At 52.1% G+C, this 7,197-nt stretch overlaps 2 pseudogenes; one reads left to right on the plus strand and one right to left on the minus strand.

The window, feature by feature from the left end:
• Positions 1-357: 357 nt before the first annotated feature.
• LOC149995227 (sialic acid-binding Ig-like lectin 5) lies at positions 358-2,837 on the minus strand (annotated as a pseudogene).
• Positions 2,838-5,634: 2,797 nt separating this feature from the next.
• Positions 5,635-6,170, plus strand: LOC149995228 (chromatin modification-related protein MEAF6 pseudogene; annotated as a pseudogene).
• Positions 6,171-7,197: the final 1,027 nt, after the last annotated feature.

The following is a 7,197-nucleotide window of genomic DNA, read 5'->3' on the forward strand; positions in this document are numbered from 1 at the left end:
TCTATTTATATGAAATGTCAAGAATAGGCAAATCTAGAGACACAGGAAATACATTAGTGGCTGCCTGGGGCTGGAGGAAGGATGAAGGCAAAATGACAAGTGATTTTTTTTTCATTTTGTGCTAATGAAAATATCTAAAAATTGATTGTGATGGTAGGTGCAGAACTCTGTGACTAAACTAAAAGTTATTGAATTGTACACTTTATGTCTACCAGAGTTTTGTTTCAGTAAAGCTGCTTCCTCATGCTGCCCCCAAAAGAGATTCCTTTGTATGTCCTCAGTTCTGCCTTTCTAGATTCAGGGGCCTCCACCTTTACCCCCTAGAACACAGCTCCCTGTACGTCCCGGGACGCAGGCTCACATGCGAAAGGACATGAGACACAGACACAGCGACAGCAGGGCCAGGGCACCAGCACCTCCAAGAGCCGCAGGAACCGCTCCCGACACGGATGCCGACTGCCCTGCAGAGAAAAGGGGCATGAGCCCACGCACTCATGGTACTCAATGTCTTGTCTTCCCACCTCCTTGCAGAACTGGTTGTAGGTGCTGTTCCGAAACTAAATGGAGGGTCTCATCATAGCAATCATGTCCTTCCCGCCGCAGCCCCTCTCCCCGGTACCAGCTCCTCTCTGATCCCACCCTCTCTCCCTAAGCCTCTGTCCCCAGCAGGCCCCGACCTGGCAGCGGCGACAGCAGCAGGACAGAGGCGCTCTGGGCCCCGTGGACGTTCCCGGCTTCGCAGCTGAGTCGGAGGCCGGCGCCGAGCCCCGTGCGGAGGCTCAGGGCGCTGTGGACCCAGGGCCCGGCTGAGCGGGAAGTGACCGTGTAGGAGCCGTCGCTGGGGGTCCCCTCCAGCAGCCCCTCCACCAGCGGCCAGCTCAGCGAGGGGCCCGGCTGGGCTCGGGAGGAGCAGTTGCAGCGCAGACCCTCGTCCTCCTCCCAGGAGCAGGCGGGTCCCAGCAGCTGTGGGGGGTCTGCGGGGAGCGGGGAGAAGGTCAGCGGAGCCCCTGCCTGCCGGGACCCAGGACACCTGCCCCCAGGGGTCCCCACACTCACAGACCACAGAGAGGTTTACAGAGACACTTTGGGAGCCCAGCGGGTGCCGAGCGCGGCAGGTGAGCTCTCCTTCGTCCCCCGAGCCCACGTGAGGCAGCTCCAGGATCGCGGTGCTGGAGATGGGGGTGGCGTTCAGGGCTGGGGGACCCCGGAACCAGCTCAGCACTGCAGGGGGGTTGCTGTCAGCCACACAGAGCAGCCGCAGCGCCTCGCCCTCCAGGATGGGAAGGGATGTGGTTTGCAGGATCTTGAGGGCTGGGGGAGAGAAGTGCAGGGAGAGAGAGAGAGAGAGAGAGAAGAGAGAAGAGAAAACACAGGAGCAGATGCCCGCACACAAGAAGTAAGGGAATAGGAAGAGTATTGATTTTCATCCTTGCCTCTCCTGTATCTGATTGTATTTGTAGTCTGTTCCCACCCCACCTCGAACTAGGTGGTGTCCCAGGGTTCAGATTCCAGCCCCAGAGATTGAGGTTCTTTCTTACCTGTGACATTTCTGAAGGACATGCCTATGGTGAGTTTCTGTGGGGCGTCTGGGACAGAAAGACATGACCCGGCTTCAGAGGGGAGGAGCTGAGGGAAGTCATCCCAACCCAAGGAGGAGCGGTGGGAACCAAGAAGGAGGGATAGCTGTCCTCTGGCCCCCTCCCCGCCTGCACTCAGATCCGTGCATGGGTGTTCTCAGGGAGCTCAGCCTCCTGTGCAGACAACACTCACACACACACACGGAAAGCCACTGCCCCCAGGGAACCAGCCATCCCTTCAAAACTCACAGAAGACATTGAGCCAGATGGTTTTTTGCGTGGTCAGCCCAGATCCTGCAAGCTTCACCAGACAGGTGATTTTGGTTCCATGGTCCTGGGACCTCGGGGTGAAGGTGAGCACGGGGAAATAAAGGGTCTTGGAATTCAGAGAGCGCAGAGCATCCCCCACCCAGGAGAAGCTGAGAGGACGTCCCCCTTCGCAGGACCCTGGCAGGCTGCAGGTCAGCTATGTGGGGCGGCCAGACTCCACGGGCTCCGGAATGAGGATGTCAGGTTTCTGTGTGAGGTCTGCGGAGGAGAGAGGGGGTGTGTGGGACCTGAGGTTGGAAGGGGGAGCCTGACTGTGACCCTGCCTGAGACCCGGGCCTCAGGACCTGAGCTCACCCTGGTTCCTGTGTCTCTTTCAACCACCCTGTCCCCAAGACCTGAATCAAGTTGTGTCCCAGCATCCTGTTCTATTTCTAAGCAGGGTCCCATACCTCAGCGTCCTCTCCTGCGACCCTGGTGTACCTGTCACATGCAAATTCAGCCCCTTATCCTGGTAAGTGTATTTCACATCATTTCCTCTCTCCAGATGGAAGATGTAGGTTCCTGCGTCGTTCTTCCTGGCGTCTCTGATGCTCAGGGAACAGTTATTGGTCTTGGGATCCGCAAGGAGGAATCTAGACTTGGTGTCTTCCTTCACTTTTCCCTTTGGGTCATTTGTGGCCACAATCTCCCAGTCATGTATGGAGTACCCACGCCGGTACCAGTAGGCGTAGCGTTGGCTAGAGGGAGACCACAAACTCCAAGAGTAGGAGAAGGAGCAGGGCACATGGACACACAGACCCTCCTGCACTCGGATCTCATACCCTCGCTGCTGCTGCAGGGACCCTGGGGGGACACAGACACTGACCATCAGCTCCTGTCCCTCCCCCACCTGCCCAGCCACCCTCTCATGGTCCACTCACCTCCCCACAGCAGAGGCAGCAGCAGCAGCAGGGGCACCATGTCTGCTTCTCACAGCACAGAGTGGGTCCCGGTCCCCGTGTCAAGGAGGGAAGTGCACAGCTGTGTGATGGGGCCCAGACCACCCCAACAGGAAGCCATGGGTGACAGACCCTGGCCAGGCCTGGAGGGGGAACTTGGGCTCCACAGGCCATGGGATGCGGTGGGTGCTGAGAAATCACCCTGCCTCATCTCCCCTAACCCGACCATGCAGGTACCTATACCGAGGCCCCCAGTGGTTTGAGAGGCTTGTTCAGATGTGGATCTGAAAGTGATCGTCTTGTAGATGATGTTTAAGTTGAGAAGGAGGTCACCCAGGGGTCATTGTGTTCAGAGCTGGTCCTGGTGACTTAAGGGAACCCTCCAACAGGAACACCTGAAAGTTCTGGGAAAGGCTGAGTTGAAATTTTAGTTAGAGCACCAATTGATGAAAGAGGGGAAGGAATTTAAACCCGACTCCCATGGAGGGTGGAACCCTGGGGAAAGCTAAGCATTAAAGCCCTTTGCTCTGAGGGTTTTGGGGACATGGGCTACACATGGTCCTCTCAAGCATCTGAGGGTCTGTGGGCAGCAAGGGCACGCAGACCCCCCAAAACAGGACATGTGCAGAGATATCTCACCCCTTTCAGCAGGGACCCCAGAGGCTGGCCCTCAGCACAGCAGCGAATTCGCCAACTTTAAGATCATAGACCCCCACCCTCAGGGCCCCTCCCGCGCTGGGTCCCTTTCCAAAGCCCCAGCAAGGGCCCCAGGGACGTGTGGAAATAACCTGCAATCCTGCTGCTCTTTTAAGAAAGAACAGCACTTAACCCTTTTCCCAAATATGACAGTGATGTGAACCAGTTCACACATGCTAGTAACAAGTTGTGTGATTGAAAATGTTTCTTGAACTCTACAGGAGAAAAAAAAAAAGTCAATCACGCGCACGGGAAAAAAATACTGAATTCTCTTTCTTTTCTCTGTAACAGAGGCCCCCAACTTCTTTGACACCAAGTACTGATTTCAAGGAAGACGATTTCTCCACTGTCTGGGGGTGGGGGAGGGCTTTATATTCCGCCACCAGATACAGCGTAATTGTCACGTGCCCCTCACTGATAAGGTTTTGATACGAGTCTGCAAGCCCTTGATGGGTTATGGTCTCCATGCGGTCCGACCTCTCTGCTGAGGATCATCTGTGTTTGCAGCCGCTCCCCGGCGCCAGCATCGCCGCCTCGGCTGCACCTCAGGTCACCGGGCGTTAGATCCTCGTAGGGAGCGCGCGACCTAGGTCCCTCGTGCGCAGTTCGCAGTAGGGTTCGTGCTCCTGTGAGAGTCTAATGCCCCGCTGATCGGACAGGAGGCGGAGCTCAGGCGGTTGTAAGTGCAAATGAAGCTTCGCTCACCCACCGCTAACCTCCTGCTGTGCGTCCCAGTCTGTGGCAGTGGGATTGGGGATCCCTGATCTATGTTATATAAATATAAATTATAACAATAATACTACCCTGGCTGGTTTGGCTCAGTGGATTGAGCGTCGGCCTGCGAGCTAAGTGTCGCTGGTTCGATCTTCCAGTCAGGGCACATCAGAGAAGGAAAACTCTGACTCCAAAAAACCTCCGCTGCCTTGTGGCATACCTCTTCAGGGGAAAGGCTAAGGGAGTAAACCCCGACAGAAAATCCGGAGCCGGAGTCCCTAAGGCGGTTTGACGTTGTAGTCAACACCGGCAACTCCTGCGGCGCACCTGAAGCCAAGCTGTATTGACTCCGTTTTTCCCTTGGACCCTTCAGCTGCGAAGAGAGGGGGGGTCTGCTGCATGGGCAACAGCAGACCCTCCATATTACCCTGCCCAGGCTCTGTAGCTTCAGCGTCATCGCAAGATGTCGATTCAACACGGGAGGAGACAGATACCGTGTCACTCCCGAGTCGGACTGCACAGCCATTCTTGGCAGTGCAGATAGACTCTTAAGAAGCTACACCATCGTCTCTCGAGACGGACGGCTGCCGACCCGATAACAATAATACTTACTAATATTATATGAATATTTATTACTATATGGCATAATTATTCTCCTCTTAAGTGGCAATCGAAGACTATCAGTCAAAAACTGTTAGGAACATGTGTCATGCAGGTGTGCCAGACGGGAATGCCATTTTACTAATGAAAATAGTCCGTCATATTTCTGAATTGTCTTATATTTTGGTTTTCAGCATTTTAGCTTTTCTTACTTCATGTGATGTGTTTTCTCATTTCAGAAAAATTCATATGTGCCACATGTTGGTTTTTGTGGAATCTGTGATGTCAACATTAGTCTAAATATGAGGCTCCACAAAACCTGGATCTGCCCCTCAATGGGGAGCAGGTGAACCAGAGGTAGCCAGCCCCACCCGCAGCCACCCCAAACTCCTCACGGGTTGCTAATAAGATTGACTGTGCAAGCAAAGGACTAAAGGAAGCAGGATTTTCATGGTTGTGCCCCCACAGTTCACATCCCGGAGCGATCTAGCAAATCTCAAGCTGGGATCATAAAAAAGACAAGAAATAATGTTGGCAAGGATGTCCAAAAAAAGGAACTGTCGTGCACTGTTGCTGAGAATCTAAATTGGGGATCACTATGTAAATCAGACTGGCACTTCCTCAAAAATTAAAAATAGAGCTGCCAGAGAATGCAGCAATTCTGGGTACTTATTTGGAGGAAATAAAAACACTAACTTGAAAAGACATACTCACCACTGTGTTCACTGTAGCATCACTTACAACAGCCAAGGTGTGGAAGGAATCTAAGTGTCCCGCAATAATGAATGGGTGGCCCCCCAGCCCGGTGCCGGTGTCGCCCGCCTCAGCCCAGTGTGGCGATGTATAAGGAGACCCCGCTGTCCCAGAACCCGGACACCCGGTGGGAGCTGGTGAAGCTCTTGAACTAGAAGCAGGAGCTGGCGGCTGCACTGGCAAACTTGGAGAGACAGATGTATGCTTTTGAAGGAAGCCGCCTGGAAGACACTCAGATGTATGGCAAAAGCATTCGTGGCTGGGATAGGTATCTGACCAACCAAAAAAAAAGAAAAAACTCCAATAGTCAAAACGACTGAAGGAACCAGAAGGGGAAGGGCGCTGAGCGGCTCTGCAGTAAATCCTCAGTTACTTCTGCAGCTGCAGCAGGTGCATTGGCAGGAGTTCAGGACCAGCTCGTTGAACAGAGGGAGCCGGGACGTGGGACGGAAAGTGATACTTCTCCAGACGTCCACCTCCAGGAAAATGAGCCCAACCAGAAGGACCCCAGGGATCTGGATGGATCTGTGCAGGCAGTGAAACCTCAGATGTTGCATTTTCTACTTCCTCAGGGAGTCACCACAGCAGCCGTAAAAAGTGGAAGAATAAAATCTGGCACTGATATGTATGTCAGGTTAGGCTGGGAAGTTTCTTACAAGACAGAAAAACATGATTGAGGATTGATCAGAAGTTAAACAAGAAAAGAAAACAAACCACGAGCTGAGCACTAGAAGACTCATTAGTACAGAAGCTTCCAGGCTGCAGAGCCCTGCTTCCCTCCTGCGACCTCACACAGACAAACATCCCTTGTCTGAGTGCGTGGCCATCCATCCACCTCTGCTTTCCCAGACCCAGTGCCTGTCACTCAGAGCACTTTCTTCTGAGATGTGGTGACAGACAGTTCATTTCCGTACGACCACATTGGGTTGTTTACTTTGTGTCATGTTTAGTAACAGAACTGCAGGAAGACCATGGCACGGTTATGATCCCAGCAGGATGCTAACTGAACCTCTCCCTTCTTGGAACTAATACCCCCCCCCCCCCAGACTGGCTGGCATCAGCTTCATCTGTGATACCCATCGACAGATAGTCTCTGCTTTTGTTCTATGCTGATAGTAGAGCTGTGACCACATTTCAGAGGGAGGCTGTAAATACCAGGCTTTTTCTTATTTTGTTTGTGTTTCATTCTTTTTCTATCGTTCTGACCATATTCCTTTCTTTTGGGACTTTTGTAATGACTTTGTACAGCTCATACGTTCCTGCTCACATATCTAATAATCTGTTATCAGTATTCTTAGAGTGAAAGTACTCTGGTTTACCATAAATAAAATGGGGAACTTGGCTCTTTGGTTTTAGGCAGGGGAAAGGTAAAGAGTGTTTATTTAATAATTACCCTAAATCCTTCTCAATTGGAAGCAGTTTTCATGTTCAAGGAAAAAGAAAAGCTGAAAAAACCTAAGTTTTAAGCAGTCCTTTTAAAATAGATTTTTGTGTAAATAAAAGATCATAGGGTTTGACTTCTCATGCTTTACTTTTAAACCTAAAAAAAAAATGGATGAAGAATATGTGGCATATATACAATGGAATATTATTCTGCCACAGAAAAGGAAATCCTGCATTTGCAACAACATGGATGGACCCTGAGGGCA

This window comes from Furipterus horrens, unplaced genomic scaffold (assembly GCF_987537825.1).
Source record: "Furipterus horrens unplaced genomic scaffold, mFurHor1.1.pri manual_scaffold_13, whole genome shotgun sequence".
Classification (NCBI taxonomy): Eukaryota; Metazoa; Chordata; class Mammalia; order Chiroptera; family Furipteridae; genus Furipterus; species Furipterus horrens.